The sequence below is a fragment of the Haemaphysalis longicornis genome, unplaced genomic scaffold, assembly GCF_048455015.1.
Source record: "Haemaphysalis longicornis isolate Haplotype H1 unplaced genomic scaffold, Haemaphysalis longicornis Haplotype H1 scaffold_4, whole genome shotgun sequence".
NCBI classification, from domain to species: Eukaryota; Metazoa; Arthropoda; class Arachnida; order Ixodida; family Ixodidae; genus Haemaphysalis; species Haemaphysalis longicornis.
In genome coordinates this window covers 17,910,014-17,928,184 of record NW_027526361.1, presented here as the reverse complement: position 1 = coordinate 17,928,184, position 18,171 = coordinate 17,910,014, and positions in this window count along the sequence as shown.

Here is an 18,171-nt window from a genome sequence, read left to right as displayed (position 1 = left end):
CCTTCCCCCTCCCTCCAACCAATTTCCCTATATTTTAATACTCTTTCGAAGGAGTGATCTTGCAAACTTGCGTGGTATTATATTTCGTATGCATGCGGAGGCAAAAAAAAAAACAGCAAGCAAACCGCCGTATGCCTTGACGTAACGCTAACATATGCTAACACTGACGGACGCAGAAAATTGTCTGATCGAAGTGGCTTGAAATGCGGGATTATTTGCCTCTTCCTCAGCAATGCTGCTTTAACGATACTATCATAAGTACAAAGAATATATAAATATATCTGAATTTTCATCTGAAATCCTCTCAAGTTGCATTTTTGCAACGTTTGTCGCTGTTCTCGCCTGTCCCGGAAAGACGGACATTTTCACCAGATTTCTCTTTCCTCATTTTTGTTTTTGTCCGGAGTGCGTGTATTTGGTAACCCAGAGGGCAGGGCACCGCTACAGCGTCGGCTTTGTTAGAACGGGAAAACTAGCCTACTGCTTTGAGATTCTTTTTGTACTCTTCCGGGGTTGGAGGCGGCGGTATTGAAGTTGCGCCGTTCGTCAAAAAGGGTTTGTCATTCCGCGCAAAGAAAATCTCGCTACAGAATCCATCCCCGAGACGACAAAGTGCCTTGGAGAGTGCTTCCGCGTTGGGAGCTCTTACTGGAAGAGTGTTCCCGCTAAGGGACGCATGTAAAGTGTCGATTTCGCCCTCTGAAAAAAAAAAAAGAATAAAATAAAATGGAAACACGAAACCTGACGCTTTTGCGGGGACGCTCGTGAGCTTTGTATGTACTGTTCCTCCGGCCGAAGCGAGAGTGAGCTGAGTAACGTTGGGGAAACGCTAGGCCTTCTCAATACTTTGCATTCTTCTTTTTTTTTCGAAGCGAAGAAAAAACAGTGCCGGAGGGAGCAAAATGGAGGCGCGTGCGCGCGCGCGCGCTTCAAGGTATCGGAAAGCAATCCCAAACCGTGAGAAACGACGCCCCTCCGCAACATCTGTCGGCCGCCTATTTGCGATGTTCCGTCGCGACGAGGAGGGGAAGTCGGGCCGTCGAAGGAGGGCCGAGGAGACTCCTGCGGCAAGAAAGGAGAGCCCGCGCCTCCCTGTCGTCCGTCCTCCAAGCGCCGCGTCTTCTTCCCTTTTGTGCCTAGAGTAGTTGGCGCGCGCAGTGTTGACTCTGCTGCTATCCGGTCTCCTCCGAGTGCCTCCGTGTCTCCTCGCGAGAAATTTCGCTTCCCCGCTGAGCTAACGCATTCGTTTACATGGGAGAAAGGGACAAGCTTAGGCCGAAGATCCCTAATTTGTTTTGTTGCCCACTTCTTTTGCCACTTGGTGTTGTACATCGCTGGCGGATTCATTTATTCTCTCTCTGTGCTTTCCTTATCATTGTCTAGCTAGATTTGTAGTCGTTCAGGAACGGGAAGAATATGCAGGGACAGCTCAATCGATGACATTTGAATAACCTTGTTTGTCGGTACATTTATGCGCTTTTATTTAGTGTGTAAGCCAAGTAATATCAGGCTAATTTTTTAAGTGCGAATGCACTTTATAAGCGACCCTGAATTCCGGCGACCGCCGTCCGTCCACATAGCAACAGCTGCGGGTGCGCGCGCTCCTCGTCTTCCTTGGCAACGGGGGGAGATGGGCGCGCGCTGCCTGGCCGCTGACATGGCACATACCCACGTGGGGGATTGGCCAGGAATCTCCTCGTCTTCCTTGGCAATGGGGGGAGATGGGCGCGCGCTGCCTGGCCGCTGACAAGGCACATACCCACGTGGGGGATTGGCCAGGAATCGAGCGTGAGAAGGGCTAATGCACCCGCTTAAAGGAGTACTGACACGAAATTTCAAAGCTGAGATCCGCTCTAGCAATCAAGTACAACGACAACACAAATAGGTGTCTGTGCATGGCACATACCCACGTGGGGGATTGGCCAGGAATCGGGCGTGAGAAGGGCTAATGCACCCGCTTAAAGGAGTACTGACACGAAATTTCAAAGCTGAGATCCGCTCTAGCAATCAAGTACAACGACAACACAAATAGGTGTCTGTGAATAAATGCATCTTTCTTTCTTTGTAGTTGTGTGTGTGTGTGTGTGTGATCTCTCTTTCGCGAACATTACCGAACCGCGCAAATTCAACTCGTGCATTCGCACTTTCACATTCTTCCCCTCGGGGAAATGCGGGGAAATTTTTTAGGTGCGGAGTACCTTAGGACCGCACAATGTCCGTCCACGTCCTTGCGAATAGCATTTACAATCGCAAAAAAAACACAGGCACCGGCCGGACTCGAGCCTGTGTCTGGTAGACCAGACAGAGTTAGTGTCAGTGGTCTACCAGACCGGGAGTTAGTGCACCGAGAGTCAAACGGCTTACTCCCTCGCCTGTAATGGTGTGGATTACTTTAGGACCTCGCAATGTCCAGCCGCGTCCATCCGTGCGCACACCACCATCAAGCAAAAATCAAGCGAAATTTGATTTGAGCCGTGAGTTGCAGTTTCATTTTGGGAATAATCAAGGTGCAATTCACGGCTCAAATCAAATGACGATCGGTACGCAACTCGGATGCCATTTTGAGTCCCCGTACTCCGCACCCTCGCGGCATCATCCACGGAGTGGAGATGCCGCCATTTTTTATTCACCAGGACCAGCTGCTAGAGAGGCGTGGTCTCCGTGACCTGCAGCAAATCACGCGCCCAGCGTCCGTGCTCCTGCGAGCGCAGCGCGAGTGCTTAGACCACAGCTTAAAAAAAAATCGCGCTCGCAACGGCCGTACGATGGCCTGAAGACGTCGAGCACGACGTACTAAGTCCCCGCGCGGGACATCCAGAGTTTTGCGGGCCGCATTGGCCTCGCGCTAAGGCGGACGTCAGAGCCGCGAGCCCTTTTAATAGAGCCGCTTCCTTGTTAGAGCTTAGCCATCGGGCGCATCCGTGATTAGCATGCCCGCGAAGACGTCCGGTCTGCCACGGGGCCTGGACGAGCGGGGAAATTTCCTTGATCCATCCCTAACGACCTCGACGCCGCTTCGGGGAACGAAAGTCCCCGTGTGCTAGACAGCGTCACGCCACCAACCCCTGCCCTTTCCTTCCTCGTACGAGTGCTTGTGGATAGGGATAGACCATGCTGTACTCCGCCGCTGTTGTGGTAGCGAACAAACGTCTGAGAACTCATACTCGAAATGAGTTTGTAGTTTCCTTGTTTTTTTTCAAAATTAGGCAGAGGTGCGGAGTGATACCGTCTGCAGTGCCGAGGAAGAAGATGGGGAAAATAAACCTAAGCGCTAATCGACCAGATATAGGGGAAATCCCCAAGGTGGAGTAAGTTTCTGTGAAGGAAAGTTTGACATCCACCTAAATGCAGCCATACGGATGCAAGGAAAGCTAAACAGCTTTCTCGGAAACTTCGCAGTTGAAGAAAAATTGAGAAATTGTAGCCGTATGAATTTTTGAGCAGGATGAATTTTTCTTGAACTGCCAAGTTTCCGAGAAAGCTGTTTAGCTTTCCTTTGCAGCCGTATGGCTGCATTTAGGTGGATGTCAAACTTTCCTCACTAAAACTAAGCGCTCAAGAGAACACATTCCGGCATTCTGTTTTATGGTTTAGTTTTCTTCCACAGTGAATTACACCGAATGAAACGAGACGATGAGTTTTGAAGGACATTATTACCAATATTTTTTTTTCTTTTTGTCTCTTCCTTGCTACCTGTATTATTGGATTCGTTAATTCTTATGAGAAAGATGAATACAAATATAAATGCTTGCGGAAAGCCCATATCTTCAATCAACCACGCTATTCTGTTCTTGTTTCTACGTGCACCTGCCGCCCCCTTTTGTAATGGTCTTCAACTAAGCCCGATCCGCCGCACGAGAGAATGATGAGCACGCAGCAATCTTGTGCGGGTGAGCTGCTTCAACATTTCAAAAATCACGAAAAAAGAAACAGCAGCTGAAAAGAACTGGCCTCAGCCAAAATCCAAACGCGCAATTTCGCAAGGACTAAAAAGTGTATACGAATTAAAATAACGTGCGGACAATCGTTTACGAGATTAATATAAGAAGGAAGCCCGTGACGGCTCCTTATTTTGCAACGAAGTTAACAACATCCATCGTTGTCGATGTCGTGTGCACGCGAAGACGGAGGCCAAAGAGGGAACATTAGCATTATAGAGAACAGAATATTCGGACACTGTATTCAAGCTGATGAGGCATAGGGGACTTCAAAGGCACCGCCGCCGACGAAAGCTCCGAGGAATCCCGATCAGGGAAATAAAACTCCTTGACACGTGCATAACTAGAGGCAGGGCAAAAACATTGTGCTACCGGTAGCGTACTGCATTATTAAGTGGCTCGCTTTGAAGAAAAGATTCATATTTCTCCGGCTTCCCAAGCGAAGGCTCAATTTTTTAAAAGTGGGTTATCAATGTGAGTAATTCAGCAACTTTAGGTGGCTGAACTTGCAAAAATTAGAGTAAAAACGAAGAATCGCGAAAGAGCTTCGTTCTTCTTAATAATTATGTTTTAATAAAGGAGGCGTCACGCTGAGCTCATAAAAGGTTACCCTTTATTACACTCGAGTAACCAAATTTACGCTTCACTCGAAAATATTTTATGTAACTTTGTGCTTACTGTTGCCGGTTTATAAGGGTTCTGAAAATGTAGCATCATTTTGAGTCCGGCTGCATGTTGTCTGCAAGTGGTAGTTGCGGCGTCATGAGGTCCACGAAACAACGGCAAGGCAAGAAACCTTTATTGTGAAATTATTAAGTGACCCATTGGGGGATGGATCCACCATCGGCGTCGGCGTTATCTGTAGCAACGAAATGACGCCTAAATTCCTTTTTGCTCCAAATGCGGGTATGCGCACACCTGACGTCCCCATTTGCTGTGACGGGTTATGTGGCTTCACGTGAATGATGCCATCATCGCTAAAGGCCCAACCGCATGCACGCGTAAAATCGACGTACACGCGCAACGACGTACGCCTGCGGTGACATACGCCGCTGCCTTTACGCCGACCGACGACGCCGGAGAGGGCGAGTAACCACATATCGCCGCAACGAACTACCCCGGACTCAGCTTTGTGGTGACCAATTCAACTACATTTTAACTCAAACTAAACAAATAATGCCTATTCTCACAAAAGTACTTATATTTAATACAGAAACAACTAAAACAGTTCTTGGGGCATTAAAAAACGCAAAGGATTAGCATGCATACTCGGCAGGCACAAAACCATCCGCTACATTTGGCGTAAACAACTGCCTTGCTCCCATAGTTGCTCGTTGCTTCGCGTGCTTTGTCCGGTTGTTTGCTCTCCGTTTTTACAAATTACTTCGTTTTATCGCATAATTAATAGTAAAGTTTGCTTATTTGTCAATTTGCTGTCTTGTTATGCGACCTGACTGCCAAATAACATCACCGCCAGAGGTCTATGTCAACACCGTGCGCCCGAAAGCTTGCGTCGATGTCTGGCGGGCTCTGACTTGGGCGTAACAAGCGCATACCAATGCATTCGACGTACGCCGGTGTACGCCGGTTCATTACGCGCTTACGCCGGTTTACGTCGTTGCGCGAGTACGTCGATTTTACGCGTGCGTGTGGTTGGGCCTTAAGAGAAGACCTGAAGTTCTGGCCGCACAGCGAGCGGGGGACACCCGGGTGTGCTCCGTCGTGGCGTCAGGTCAGACGGCACCATCGTTGCTGAGGGCCCGGCCGAACTTGTGGCGGCGCCGCGAGAAAGAGGCCCTCGGGACGCGCTGGCCTCACCCTGCGTAGCAGCAGCCTTCAGTAAGCCAGGTCGCTCAGCCCGACGCACTGTCATGCTCACTGCCAGTGCTACAGCCGCTCCCACTCTATGGCGCTCCTCACGATACCGGTATATACGTTGGGTTCCACTTCTTCTCCAGAGCTTTAGATTCGACATTGGGACATACATTGTCGCATTGCCAACTGATTAGAACTGCCGAGGTGTCCTAGGAGATTTTTTGTTTGTAAAATGTGCGCCGGATGTTTGACGACAGCAGCTGAATGCAGAGGCTATAGAAAAATTCATGGTGGATCAGTCCGTGATTTAACGATTGATGCAAACCAAATATCGGCTGATCCACGTAGAGATGACAGGATATTGAGGTATTGTACTGTGGCGCGTTCCAAATAAAGTGAGACGGCAAGACATGACTAGCAGCGGTTTACTTTCACGAGCATCCCGAATCCCAGTGCTGGGTGTGAGCATGCGCAGAGACCACGGGTTTTCACCACGAAAGGAAAAGTCGCTCTTAACCTTCAGAGTCAGCCTTTTTAAACAGTGTAAGCTTCGTGATTGATTGTAGGGTTTAACGCGCCGACGCAGCGCAGGCGATGAGGCGTGCCGCAGTGGAGGGCTCCGGATTAATTTTGACCACCTGGGGATCTTCAACGGGCGCCGGAATCTCGTACACACGGGCGTTCTTGCGTTTCGCCTCCATCAGATAATCGGCCGCCGCGGCCGGTAATCGAACCCTCCACCTCGTGCTCCGCAGCACAACGCCTTCGCCACTGAGCCGCCGCGGCAGGTTGGTGTAAGCTTCGTGAAAATATGTATGTCAACTCAAATGCTTCTGATGCAGAACATGATAAGATTCGCTGATCAATTTTAGTATTCACTTTTAATCTATGCTAGCTAACCATATGTTTTGGCGCTCTTCGCCATAGTTGGCCTTGCGCCATTAAAATGCAACCTTCATCGTCAGCATGATCACATTCTCTTTTGGGACCTTTTGCTACCGTTCACTCGCGGTGAAGCGTCGAGAACGACGCTGATGCGCGAGTCCCTTTTGTATACTTTATATTTTAACGCCTTGTTTACGTAGCAAAGGTCAAGCCCTCGTCCATGTCTTGAGCATTGCAGTCTTTTAAAAACTGGCAGGAATAAGAACTGACGCGAGAGATGCGAGGGAACATGCATGTCATTTAACCACTACTCTACACCAATGCCGCATTTAAAACACACTTTCCATGTATTTTAGGTACAAATGAAAGGGTGTCAGGAAGAAATATCAAACCGAAAACAAGCGCGCACCTCTCGTGAAACCAAAGCGCGCGCCTGAAAAAAGAAAAATAAAGCACAAAACGAGCGCGCACACCCGCGACTCCATAGCGGGGAGCACGAACACAAACGGCGCCGCGAAAAGGGTCCAAGTGACGTTAGCGAAGGACGCATTTGTCTTACGCATCACTTGACAGTGCTCTCGGAGCTAGCTTAATGTCCGGTTGAAGTTTTGGCTCCCTCCCTCCCTCCTACCCTCCACACACACACACGCATAGTCACATACGCACACTCATGCTCATACATGCGCACACTCACACTCAAATGCGCGCGCGTGTGCACGTTCTCTCTCTCTCTCTCTCTCTCTCTCTCTCTCTCTCTCTCTCTCTCTCTCTCTCTCTCACACACACACACACACACACGCCCGCATGCGCACATGCGTGTACGCACTGGGATCTCAAGCTGCGAGTAAAATTTGGGATAAGCTTGCGGATGGCGACCTCCTGAGCATCTTTTCGGATTTCTCCGCAACCGGCTTGCACGGAGGCGTATCCATCAGCGACACCCAGGGAGCGCTCCCGAAACTACGGCAGAAAAAAATACGCTCGACCCGGGCGCTCTATTGATTGCGGCGCAAACTGCAGCAAGCTACAGTCGGCGGTAAGTTCTCCAGATGGCGGGAGCTGCCTAGGAAGAACGCGGAGCAGAGCTCTCCGGCAAATTCCAAAAGGCTGGCCGCGGTAGCGGGTGGAAACGGGTGGAAGCAGGTCTGACCCTGGAATTATCCACAGATTAGGTGGCTTGTACTTAACATATTGTCATACATGTATAAAGTGATAGTTTATAGAATGAAAATCAAGGGGTTACCAATCACGGGTATATCAAGCGGTATATCAAGTTCAAGTAGTCAAAAGTCACCGATGCATATATCGATTGGCAGTTTTGTGAACATTTGTCGGCTTAACAAAACAGGAAATTTCTGGCATTCAGGGTTAACATCTCTTTCTGAGGCAGTTACGAGAACGTAGGGTAGGACCTGATAAAGAGCGATCGGTGCATCCATAAATCTGCCAATACGTGTACACAATTCAGTCGACTCCCATGGGAAGCTTCTAACTTGAAGCTTGAAGCTAGGCACAGCGCCATCTACGATTATGAAAGTTATAGTGGTGTTTCGCTTCATGAACGCGGGTTAGAAGTGCTTTTTAAAAGTGCTCCGAATAGACGGTTCGGCGGCACCAACCACGGAGGATTTTGCGAAGGCAGCATGCAGGCCTGCTTATTGAGCATTGTACAATACCCCACTATGGGCATGGGTTACTCCGTTGGTGTGCGACAATTTGCTAGACTTCAGACCACGCTTACAGGATTCCGGGTGACGGGCAGATTTCTTGTGCTCCACGCTGGAGATACAAATGTTTGATATGACACCTTATTCAACTTTCATTCGCTAGTCTCATCCTTACTATAATACGGTAAACGTCAGGGAACCCCAATAGTCAAAATGAGCCACTGTAATTAAACCCGGTTTGCTTTAGGGGCCATTAGGGCCGAGCAGAAGTTTAGTTCTCTCGAAAGCGAAAGACTGTCTCATTAGATTAATACTGACACCTCTTTTAACGTAAACTTCCCTCGAATAAGCTGTACAATCAGAAAAACAGAATAAGCATGCGAGTCACCAACTACTTCCCCCCGTTGAACGTGTTACGCATCATGAGCCGCTGGTTGCGAATGGCTGAGGACGACAAAAAAAACGAAAATTCGGCAGGCATTACAAGCTTCCAAAATGAGTTATCTGCGCTTGATATTTGGTGTACATTATTGTTATCGCAGTAATAACTCTGGGGTAGACAACATAGGTTGTAAACAAACGCCCAAACTAGAAGTACTGCATACGGTTCTACGGCGCCCGACGCTGCCAATCACCAACTCGCCCAACTCTTCATCCTACTACAGCCGTTGGGCACCATGGGCTTTTATTAAACGACATTGGCCAACTGGCTTAAGTGACACTACCACTTACGGGACCCTGCTTGTCGAGTCGCGGCAGCCTCAGTCAACATAGTACAGTAAAAGCTCGTTAGTTTAACTGCAAGGGGACGCCACCCGAGTTCGAATAAATGAAAGTTCGCACTAATGAAAGTGAAGGAAAAAATCTGTACAAAGCGATTAAGGAGTAGTAGAGCATGTCAACAATTATTTTCTGACATTTACTTGAGGAAGTCCACTACTTTTATCCTTGAATGCGCAAGCAAGCACTTTTTTTCTTAAATGAGTTAATGTAGCGGAAGGCCTGCCTTTCAGGTATAGTCCAAAACTGAAAAAGAGCCTGGCGGCATTCCATCAGGTCATTTACTGCCGAACGATGGGCGCAGTGGCGCCTCGTCCGCCCCCTTATCGGGGACGGACTTTGGCAGTGACAGGTTCTACATGTATAACCTCAGAAATGATGCCACCTGGCAGCACGCCCCACATTCAGAATTGATGTCCACATCGACGTAGTCCGGAAAGAAGCTTCTTCCAAAAAGGTCAGCCATTTATACTGCTTTCACCTGATTTTAACCAGCCGCGGTGGCTCAGTGGCTAAGGCGTTGTGCTGCTGAGCACGAGGTCGCAGGTTCGATTCCCGGCCGCGGCGGCCGCTTTTCTGATGAAGGCCAAAAGCAAAAACGCCCATGTGTACGAGATTTCGGCACACGTTAAAGATCCCCAGCTGGTCAGAATTCATCCCGAGCCCTCCAATGCAGCTCGCCTCATCGCCTGCGTTGTGACGGCGCGTTAAACCCTAAAATCAACCAATCACCCCATTTTACATCTCTCGGTTTTTGTAGCGTGAGCTACACTGGCCGACGTTGAGCAGTTTCGCGTGGCTCCTGTAGAGCCATGCTGCGCATGCGCGAGGAGCAGTTACGTCACACGGCGCACAGAACGTTGCTCGCTGCCCGGCGTCTCTCACACACCCCACGCGCCCAGCGTCTTCGCCGACCTCCGTTCCGCACGTAGCGGCCCCGTCCACTTGATGATCATGCGAGGGGTGGCCGGGTGAGGAACCGATGGCTCGTGCGTCGCAGGAACACCGGCGTGCGCCTGTGGAACCAGCTTAGCTCTGGGACGATTGGTAACGCTGCGCCGGAGCCGCTTGATAAATATACATGAGTCACATAACGCGTATACCGTGTGCGTGTCATTGAAGCAGCAGTAAGCATGACAATCAAGCTAATCCTAGACAACCAGGAAAGCTAAGAATAACCAACTGAACCTTAGCTCACGCTACGTATATCCTGGCATAGCCGAGCTAAGTCACTGCTAATTTTTTCTCTCCTCTCCGGAGGCAACGCAGCCTCGTGTGTGAAATACAACTTCTTTTCTCCATAAATACATCATTGCGTACATCACGAATCAAGTCATGCTGCGGGAGAACTGAAATTTCGGTGGAAATTAAGAAATCTCTCAGTGATTACAACATTGTTTCCTTTCGTACAACTCAGGGTACAGTAAAACACCAACTTTTTTTAACGAAACGAAGGTGTATATTTTCTTCATAGCCGCTTTAAAGTAACTGGTTGGGAACGGGTGCTGTCGACACCGTGCTTCGTACCATCACATGTATGGCAAGATTGCATGTCTTATTCCACGCGTGAAAAATACATTTTTTTTTCTTTTTGAGCATGTTGCCATCAATACAACGGCATAGCCTAGTTGAATAAATTACCCGTCTTTAAAAAAAAAAAAGGGGGAGGTCTGGAAGAAAGGTACGCTATGCAGCTATCGCTTGGAACCATGCTACGAAATTGACTAACACCGTGACCTCAGAGCTAAAAAGAGGGCATTTGATACCACCTGTAACGGTCACTGGCTTTACTTTCGCAAGGGCTCATAAGAAATACCGGTGTCGTAATCGCTTTTCGTGCCGCTTTTATCGCAGTATAGGAGCATGGGGCCTATGCAGGCAGACACTCATAAAAGACTACTCTCCGTGAAGTCAAAGAATTCTATCGTCTATAATGCCGTGACGCTAGGCACACCTCTTCACGTGCTGTCCTCACCTTCCCCTTCATTTACAGTTTCCGTCTTTTTTTTTCCCATTGTGCCGCTTTCCCGCGTGTAAGATAGCAAACTATGTCACTGCCTGGCTGTCATTCCTGCCTTTCCTATACCTTCATCTCTTCCTTCTTTCGATTTTGTGTAGGTCGCATTGTGCGGGAAACTTGAGGACTTCAGTTGAGGGCTATTTTGGGTCCTCGGTCTGGTTCTAGTCACGCTACACAGGCACCTGACCCTATTATGGTGTTTATGCGGAGCACATGACTGGACGGAGTTTTGAAAAAAAAAACTTGATTGTAGTATATGTCTGAGAATTTCGTGCGCGTTATCTGACATCTTTCTAGTTTTATAAATATATTTTTATATTTTTTTCTTCTCGTCTGGCCTAGACAGGAGATTCCAGACTGAGGATCCCCTCTACTTGGCGAGTGCCCTAATTGCAGCACCCGTTGTTGAATAAAGATTTTATTCATTCATTCATCTCGCCTAGCTGACCAAGCACGGGTCAGCGAAGCTAGTCAACACAATTAAATTCGTTTTCTCTCTCTTCAAAACCACGCCCGTCGAAAACGCGAATCAGCCCCTATGGTTCATTCACCAGTCAGCTGAAGACGTCAGATTGCTTGTTCTAAGCAACCTATAGAATTTCATAATACATAATGAATTTGCCATCAAATTACCTAACTCATTAATTGAATCGCAAAGTCACAAGCAATAAAAAATTACTCCATATAGGTACGTCAAAAATGACGTAGAATACATGGACTAGGCGACCTATAATAATAAAAATAAATAAGTGACTGGGTATTAAAGTAATCAACTCAGTACGGATTCACTGGACAAGAGAAGCAATATATGGTTTTATAATGTTACGTGATAAATAGCGTAAAATGCAGACTATAGGTACTGCCTTTGTTTCCCTCTAGGAGCGGTAAACGACGTAAAGGAGCCTAGGGGTTGATAGTGAAAAATTGCCACCTGAATGAAGACTATGAGTGAGAGCAAAAAATAACGACGGAGTGTAGGAAATAGGGATGGCCTGGGAAGGACTTCTAAGCGGCAAGCGGGCTGTGGTGGCTGTTGGGCTTATAAGTACATATTTTTGACATTATTCTGCTTCTGCCGTTATTTAGCATCAGGTGAATTATGATGCATCTTAGAGTAAGTGCGCGGTAACAAATTTTTGCTTGAATTTAGGCGAGCGTATCTTTTGGCAACAAATATCCTGCCTACAGATTTGAAAGTGAGGGAAGCCTCCGATTGACCGAGTGGTGAGCCATTGTGAGCAAAATCAGCACCGTAACATGGTCTGTGCTTGTGAACATCTCAATCAGGCAACACTTTACATCGTGCTAGTTCTCAAAGTGAAACATAAGAGCCGCAGATCTGTTCCACAGCCTGAAGAAATTGTCAAGGAAACCCACTGTCTAGTTTAGCGGCGAGATTGCACACTTCAGTAGGTGATGTAGAATTTCCACCAGCTCAGTGTTCGGAGGAGCTTGGACTAGACTCTTAATCGAAAGATTACGATCTATTTTTCCAGTCTTGGAGATATTACATAGGCACAAACTGTTCTCACGCATATACATACACCCTCGCCACAGCTATTCCAGTAGAAAATGACGACAAGAAAAATTCCTGTAGTTTGTCGTATTTTTGCGTGTCGTACTGTCGTCATCTTTTGTCGTGATTCTGGCAGTTGGCTGCGTAATGACAGCACGATGACTGTCGTAGAAACAGGTAGTTATGTTGTCACTACAGGAATGTTTGTCGTTGAGAAAATTGACTTTGTCGTTACGATAAATGTATGCCGTAACAACAGATGACTTTGACGTTACAACAGGGCTTATCTTGTCACAACAAAGTCTTTTGTTGTAGGAGAGGGATCCTTGTTAGGTCCTGTGCTATTCCTGGTATCATTTTATAGTGAGATATCATTCCAAAGAAGGGGCCGCGACCGCCATGTCACCTGTCGAGACAGCCATCGCATCCATGGTTCGTTTGACGATCAACAAAGAATAAGGAAACATCTATTTAACCGCATGCAACAGTCTCACGTGTCTACGTCATGACAAAAAAAAACTACAGTAGTGTTCTGTTATGTTCAAGCAAAGGGTATATACGAGATCAACCAATAAAATGCCTCGAAATGTTCTACGATAGACGAGACGGTGGGCCGATGAAGCGAAGTGAATTTTTTATGACAGATCAGTAGCGGCGCGGAAAAAGGAGGTGTTTAATCAACGCGCCGACTCGAGCAGGAGGAAAAGCATGAATGATTAAAGCCAAAGCTTCAATCCTTCGCCGTCAAGAGGGGTGTATCCTTTTATTTCACTTGTACCTGTTTACTCCGGCTTTCTTTGTAAACAACACCGATATCTCGGCACGCCCCCGTTGTTCGCCCCGAAGAGAAAATCAGCCCGGGGCTCGGCATGGATGGCAAACAAGGCCCGCATGAACGGGATAGCATGGACGCCGTAGACGCCTCCTAGGCAACAGGAAGCCTTTAATGGGAAGAACCTTTCACAAAACACCTTCTTTGTTGAAGGAACCAGGTTGTGAAAGGAGTGCGATCATTCAAGGGTTAAGAAGGAGCAGGCGCTGTCAGCCCTTAGCGGTGATCATGTGTTGGGAGCGAGCGATACGGCCTTCTCGTCTAACGTGTTGGCCCTGTGGTTGTGGTCCGTCGCTGGTTCTCTCACAAAAAGTTCCGCAACCAATCCCGCGGGCGGTTCCCAGCTCCGTCCCTTTCTGCGGCCTTCGTAAAAGGCGTGACGCCCCGACGGCGGTAGCAGCGGCAGCAACAGTAGCGGTGATACCCCGAGTTGCCCCATGTTTGAGTGGGGAGGCCGAGTATTTGCTTCCCCTCCAATATCTCTGGCGAAAGCGAGCGTAAAAAAAGCAATGCCGGCGATGATGGAGGGAGCGCTGTAGGGAGGAGAAGCCCCGAGAGATCACCGTTCCAATTTCCGCTGGATCTTGGAAGCTCTTTCTTCTCCGCTTGGTGATTTTCCCGTGGTTTCGTAGTCGGGTCTAAGCCCTTATCACATCTTTGATCCGGTTTTCTTTTGGCCTTCTCTTGAGCTTCTCATTCGCCCCCTCAACGCCACCATACATGGAAAGCCCATGCTTTGCAGGAGCGTTAGCAGTGTCGGTGCCCTGAGTGGCATTGCAAGTAACGCATGATAAATGCATCATCAACGGAAACGGGGTGAGAGCACGAAGTTGCAAAACTTAAATTTAGAGAAAAGGGAGGGCTAATAAGAAGCGGTACACTGTCATGTACAAGCCGTTGATCCCAACTTACATCTTGCCGCCTCCTCTCCTTCCCCGTGCTGTGTGGCAGATCTGTTCCAGCGGACGAAACAAATGATTAAGTAGAAATCTGTTACGGGAATTTTTTTTATTTTTATGCTGCCAGTGCTTCCCAATTTGTGAGCGATGGTTGGTGGGACCGGGCTCGTTGTCTCCGGGGAGGACCTTCGTTTCGTGCAAAAGTTCCGGGGGTTGTAAGTCCCGTGCGGTTTAAAATTCAACTCACGTAGGCTCATCAGATGCAGATTCGTCCTTTTTCGTGGCGGGTTGGGTGGCTGGCCGGTCCTTTGAGCGTTAGTCTAATTAAAAGAAGCCCCCGTTCAATTGAAACTGAAGCTGCTTTCTATTTGCTTAAAAACTGTTCAAATTCTATTCTTGGTGCTTCTGCTACACAGAAGCGCGTGCGAGAAAAAAGGAAACGTATTTAGTTTTGTTTAACCGTTGCTGTATGTACTTTTTTCTCTCAATTACCATGCGCGGAACGTTCCTCTATTTTTTTTTTTGCTACCCCCTTCGTTGAGCCGATTCAACAGGATCCTGTTTGATCAGAATATTCCACTAGTACTGTTTGCGCAAAGGATTTAATCTGGAGAAAGCATTCTCCGAACACTGAGATCATTTTAATATTGCATAAAAAAAAGAACGGTGCAGTCACAGGAATCGCCAATAATTTGACGTGTTGAGAAACGTCCTTTCATACCGTCGCTACGCGAAACCAGTACAGAACAGAATGAGCATACCTTGTGTCTCTCGTAAGGGGCCTTGAGTAAATGGTATGAGAAATATGAGAATAATTGTGTGTGTGGGCTGTGTGGCTTGGGAATTTATTTATATCCATGGGCACGTACTCTTAAGAAGAAGGGGAATAAAACATGTGCTATTCCCCCGGATGAAGGGTATTAGTGGTTGGCGAAAAAAAAAAAGATGACCCAATAGCACAGAGGGAGAAAGAGAGGCAGAAAAGAGAGAGAGGGAAGATGATATATATATATATATATATATATATATATATATATATATATATATATATATATATATATATATACATATATATATATACATATATATATATATACAGTAATACCTCGCTAACTCGAAGTCGTAAAAACCAGGAAAAATTTCGAGATAAACGGATTTTCAAGATAATCAAACTTGCGCTAATCGCCGGAAAAAATGAGCGCTCTTCAGAAAAATCACTACTACTTACCGGCTCTTCAGCGGCAGTTTCTAATCTTTCTTCTCGTGCAGGTTTAAAAGAGAAAAAAATAACATACAAGAGACTTTAACCGGCAGGGTTTTGCCGCACTGCCATTTTATTTAGCAGAGAAAAACTGCCTAATGCTCGTCTGCTTTGCGGTCGTACTCGGGCCTAGGAAGGCGTCCTCCAGCTGCTTGACGCATCAGTCGATCTTCCCCGCCGCTGCACTCGACCTTATTTCGAAGCAAGCGCAGCAAATTTCTCGTCTCTGAAGATGTCGGCACCTCTCGAGGTGGTTCGTCATCGCCGTCGTCTCCGCCGTCCCCTACGTTAGTGGCCGTTTGAACGATTTCGGCGTCCGTCATTTCTCCGGTCACCGCCACATCCTGCTCACACAGCGCGTACATCCTGCTCACACAGCGCGACTTTTCGTTCCACTCCCAGTCAAGATTTCAAGTTATCCGCAATCCGACCCGAAAATACTTCGAGATAAAGGGAAAAATATACATGGGACGTATAGGATAATGTTCGGTGCCGCGGAAAATTTCGACTTATCCGATTTTTCGAGATATGCGAGTTCGAGTTAACGAGATATTACTGTATATATATATAAATATATGTATATAAATATATATATATATATATATATATATATATATATCGAATTAGAATAGGAAATGAGGGGCTCGTTGAAAATGAGCCAGAAATAAGAGTTGGCAGTCAAGAAAACCCTGGAATGCAAAGGGGAGGATGTGGTCATTGAAACAGACAAAGAATTTGGGAAGAAAGAAAGAAAGTGGAGAAAAAATGCCCGCCAGGTGGGATCCGAACCCCCGAACTCGGTTCGGATCCCACCTGGCGGGCATTTTTTCTCCACTTTCTTTCTTTCTTCCCAAATTCTTTATCTGCTTTAATGACCTACCACAACCTCCCCTTTGCTTTCCGAGGTTTTCTTGACTGCCAACTCTTATTTCTATAAATAAATATATATATATATATATATATATATATATATATATATATATATATATATATATATATATATATATATATATATATATATATATATTTATTTATAGAAATAAGAGTTGGCAGTCAAGAAAACCCACATATATATATATATATATATATATATATATATATATATAACACAGAAATAAGGGTTTTCTTTCTTTCTTTCTTTCTTTCCAAATTCTTAATCTGTTTCAATGATCTACCACATCCTCCCCTTTGCTTTCCTAGGTTTTCTCGACTGCCAACCCTTATTTCTGTGTTATTTTCAACGGGCCCCTCATTTCCTATTCTGATTCGCTACATGCATAGCGAGGGCCTCTGTTCTGGCAGTCTTGTTGCCAAAGGGAGCTTAAGAGGGTTCAAAGCTGGTCGACCACTCTGGACATGTCGTAGACACTCGAGTCACGACCCGGGGGTTAAAAAGAAGGTCCCCTTCACCCCGATTAGTCCGAATGGCGCTGGCTACCACCCCCAAGCACAGGAAACAAACATACCTAACATAAATACCCCAGAAAGTGAATGGGAAAATCGCCCCGCCGGTAGCGTAGTGGTTATCGCACCAGACCGGTATTCTGGAGGTCGTGGGTTCGGATCCCACCTGGCGGGCATTTTTTCTTCACTTTCTTTCTTTCTTTCCAAATTCTTAATCTGTTTCAATGATCTACCACATCCTCCCCTTTGCTTTCCTAGGTTTTCTCGACTGCCAACCCTTATTTCTGTGTTATTTTCAACGGGCCCCTCATTTCCTATTCTGATTCGCTACATGCATAGCGAGGGCCTCTGTTCTGGCAGTCTTGTTGCCAAAGGGAGCTTAAGAGGGTTCAAAGCTGGTCGACCACTCTGGACATGTCGTAGACACTCGAGTCACGACCCGGGGGTTAAAAAGAAGGTCCCCTTCACCCCGATTAGTCCGAATGGCGCTGGCTACCACCCCCAAGCACAGGAAACAAACATACCTAACATAAATACCCCAGAAAGTGAATGGGAAAATCGCCCCGCCGGTAGCGTAGTGGTTATCGCACCAGACCGGTATTCTGGAGGTCGTGGGTTCGGATCCCACCTGGCGGGCATTTTTTCTTCACTTTCTTTCTTTCTTTCCAAATTCTTAATCTGTTTCAATGATCTACCACATCCTCCCCTTTGCTTTCCTAGGTTTTCTCGACTGCCAACCCTTATTTCTGTGTTATTTTCAACGGGCCCCTCATTTCCTATTCTGATTCGCTACATGCATAGCGAGGGCCTCTGTTCTGGCAGTCTTGTTGCCAAAGGGAGCTTAAGAGGGTTCAAAGCTGGTCGACCACTCTGGACATGTCGTAGACACTCGAGTCACGACCCGGGGGTTAAAAAGAAGGTCCCCTTCACCCCGATTAGTCCGAATGGCGCTGGCTACCACCCCCAAGCACAGGAAACAAACATACCTAACATAAATACCCCAGAAAGTGAATGGGAAAATCGCCCCGCCGGTAGCGTAGTGGTTATCGCACCAGACCGGTATTCTGGAGATCGTGGGTTCGGATCCCACCTGGCGGGCATTTTTTCTTCACTTTCTTTCTTTCTTTCCAAATTCTTAATCTGTTTCAATGATC